Source organism: Anomalospiza imberbis, chromosome 2 (assembly GCF_031753505.1).
Source record: "Anomalospiza imberbis isolate Cuckoo-Finch-1a 21T00152 chromosome 2, ASM3175350v1, whole genome shotgun sequence".
Taxonomy (NCBI): Eukaryota; Metazoa; Chordata; class Aves; order Passeriformes; family Viduidae; genus Anomalospiza; species Anomalospiza imberbis.
The window spans coordinates 56,447,731-56,451,788 of record NC_089682.1 but is presented as its reverse complement, the minus strand read 5'-3'; positions in this window follow the sequence as shown (position 1 = coordinate 56,451,788).

Sequence of the window (4,058 nt, the reverse complement as noted above, 5' to 3'; positions counted from 1 at the left end):
ATCTGCATCCTGGACAAATCTATCCTCTGACTCTGCCCAGAGCTACCTCAGCCAACCAAGTGTTGCCCTTACAGCAGGACTTCAAGCATTCCTTCAGTTTTTCCCCGTGAATGAGATTTGCTTCCCATTTTTTCAGTCTCTGTATTATGTAGTTTCCAGGTGTTACTTGAGGAAGATGAGACACATCTTTTTTCTGTAAACCTTTCTCTCTGGCAGGACAAGCATATTGCAGTTGTCTTCTATTACTGTCACTTTGCTTTAGCCCAAGTGCTCCAGCTGGTGTCTGACCAGCTTGGTTGTACTGGCACAATCTCTGCTACTGTGTTTTCCCAGGTCTTCGTGTATGAGATGCAGAATTAAGGGGTCTTGTTTCCAGTTCTTAGCCCAAATGCAGTGTCATCTTTACCAGCACTATGCCAGATAGCTGTTTGTTTGAGATGCTCTTTGAAAGATCTGGGAGGGCAGTCTCCATCCCTCCCCACAGTAAGAAATGATGGTTGGTTGGCCTGTTGAAACCTCTGAGCTGCTGAATACAAATTAAGCAGTGGTTGGAGACAAGAATATCTCTCAAACAGAATGCAAAAAAATGTGCTGTCTTTTTACAGCCTTACCAGGGACCTGCTGATGTTGAAGTGTAGAAAAATATCTGGCATCAAGTATACCCTAAAGAAAACATTCCCTTTGCATATAGTGAAATGTCTCCCTTCCAACACATTTACAGGAATCCTTTAAAATCTCTCCATCAGAGAGTTCTGATCTCTCCCTTCTTTCAGTCTCCTCTTTCTTTGGTGCCCATCCCTTCTGTTGGAATTCAGCATGTAGGAGTTCCCAAATAACCAAGAGACTCTGTTTCCTGCACATACACATTCTCAATGTAACAAGTTTACACGCACTTTGGTACTTACCTGAGCTTGCATTTCGCACCCTTCCTGTTAAAGATCAGTTTGTATAGTCTCTAGGGTTTACTGCATGCCTTGTCTTATCTATGATATTGCTTCTAATGTTGATAAAACTTTTTTTAGCACCACACCAGTTTGGGCATCTGTATCCTATTTTAAATAAACAAATATCCAGTTTGGTTTGGGGCTGATCAGCCATGTGTGCTCTCCACCTACTGGCAACCTCTGTCAATGCTGCAAAATGTTGGAGCCATGCAGGTTTTGCATCTCCTTCCAAATGACAAACATCATCTCTGTTTGTGGTGTCTGCCACGGAGCCTGCAGGTCCTTGTGCTGTCTTTTTCCTGAATGGCTTCCCTTTTTCACTGGGGGTATTTTTCATTTGATTTCACATGTGGTACCAAGTACAGTGCAGAAACCATTCAGGACTAAGGTAGCTGACAGAGGCTGCTCCCTTCAGCATCACTGCCTTTTGAGCACTGTGTAGCAGGAACCTCACTACAGCTCCACAGCACGTCCTAAGTAGCTCTGGCAAAAGCCTCCAAAACACTGTTATTGCTGAGGAATGCCCAATCACGAGCCTTCTCTTGTTATTCTTCTCTGTGTGTTCCTGGGATTCCTCCCTCCTTTGCAGTAATACCATCTTTGCTCCCTCCTGCCACAGGGTGCTGGAGTGTGGGCTTTGATTTATTGGCTAGTGGAGAAGGGGGTTTGCTGGGATTTTTCCCAGAAAGCACGGCACTTCCTCAGGCTAGTTGGCTAAAAGCTGAGTAGAAGCACATTGTGGAGACCAGAGCAGATGGGCAGCCTTTATTTAAACAAGAAAATGTCTATGGTGACAGGAGGTGGAAAAAAGTTGGGAAGACAATGAGAGAGTTCTCTGAATGTTCTCTGCAGGAATCCAGCACTAACAATGGCCCTGGGGTCTGGGTCCTCCCACTGCCAGATGCTGAATTTATTTCAAAGCTGGAGATGATTAGACCAAATGGAAAATAAGATTCAAGCAGTCTAGCCAAGGATCAGGCTGACAAACTCTCAGAACAGCTCTGCTCTGTATTTGGTGGGACAAGAGCTGAAAATATGTTTTCCTTCAAGCTGATGACTTTGAAAATGCAAAAGTCTAGAATGCTGAAGATGGCAACTTGAATTAATATTTCATAAGAGACTGGATTTTTTTTTTTTTTGTACAAGATTGATTCTGTTGGCAAAGCTTTCATAGCCCTGCACATCCCAGCACAGCACAAAGAATTCACCAGCAGGTTTCATGATTAAATGTTACAGGAATTATTTTTATTTTTTGTGAGAGAGATTGATGGGTGTCAGAGAGGCTGTAGCTTGACACTGATTTGAAGCCGGGGAAAGCAATTGCAGCAAATACACAAACCAAGAACTCCAAGAAGCAGCAGGCGACATTACAGGGTCCAGTAGTCCCCTAGGAAACATCAACCATGTTATTACTTGATGCCAACAGTTAAAGAAATATCAGCAATAACCTGCACTGCAGCAGCTTTTCCAAACAAGCTAAAACCAGTCCATACTAACTAAGGCAAAATCAAACAATTTTGTATGCATCTGGTGCAGCAGTAGCTGCTTATTCCAATGGCTGAGGTAATAAAGGACACAAGGGCCATTAGACATGCATCTGACTCTTGGGAGAAGAGGAAGTAAGTCACTGGAATAGAGAGATTTCACACTGAGAGAGTACAGTCTGTTTCAGGACTATGATAGGAACAGAAGATGTACAAATCTCTTCTGGCTCAGCACACGCCCTGCCCTGTTGGCAGGCAATTATGTGTACCAAAGAGGTCCACACAGCCAGAATCAGTATCCAGAACACCAGCATGGTTTGAGGTGGTGTCCACACAGGAAGACATCTGTTGAGTTAAAACCTTTTAAATAGTGCTGCTGAGCTGTAATTTAAGTGAAAAACCAGCCGTGACAGAGGCTTAATGAGAATCCCCACTCAAGCTGAGAAGCTAAAGGCAAGCCATGGCTGGCCTCATACAGCTCCAGTTCCTGCAGAAGAGCTGCCTTACAGCACACAGCCCCATTCAGAGCTGCAATGTCTTGTTTTGTTGTCACAATACTTAAATCACTGACACCAATGCAAACAGACATGCCCAGCATTTTCAGTGACACTCAGATTCTCCTCTCTGCTCCTGCCTCCACTTCTTACACAGAGGACTTGGTAAAAATTAGGGAAACTATCCTTTCTTTGTAGGTTATTTCCTGTGGAAGCCTATCTGATATTCCTTGAAATTAACTCTGCAAAATAAAGTTCAGGAATTGTGATGGACTATAGGATGGTCTCCAACTTGGAGATCAGGACAAGCTGGAACACAGCTAGGCTAGCAGCTGGGCATGCGCTTGGCCAGGTAAACGTAGTGCCAAGAACATGCTAAAAGGAATGGTATTATGTGGGTATCACTCTCTCATGTCTGAGCTGCTCACCAGACACTCACCAGCTGCATTTGAAGGTGCAAACTCAGATATTTATTCTTTTTATTATTTGAAATATCTTTTGTACCTAAGATATTTGGAAAGACAATTAGCCACCCACTGTAATATTCATAAGCATGACCTTCACCACATGGTAGTGCATGGCTTTATTGTCTGGATGCTTTGTGGTCATCTGACCAAAATGCCATGACTGTTTCAAAAAGCCAGACTCATCTGAATGCAAGCAGATGTGGATTCACAAGAGAAAGCTTCATTTCCATGTCCAGTACTTCCCCAACAAGAGACAGCTGAGGACATCTACAGAGCATCACCATGGAGCTGAACTCTTATCTATATGTGACCAACTTATTGATAAAAAAAAGGTATCCCAAAATGGTTGGCACCTGGGAATCTTTGAATTGTGGTACTTTGACCAAAATGTAGAAAAGGAAGTGATGATGGGCGTAGGAGGAATTATGTTACAAGATGACCATTAGCTCTGTTTAAAGCTCATCTCTTTTCTGCCAGCAAAATGTGCCAATGCCATGACATTGAAAGAGGAGATCTTCCACTGAGAAAGAAAGACATGGTGAGACTGGGCTGATGGCATATGCCTCAGGAATGCTGTTCCACAGAGAGAAAAAAACATCACCACAGGCTTCTGTGTAGCTCTCACAGCTGACCACGAGCAGTTCTTCCTGTCAGGTTGTCCCAGCTTGC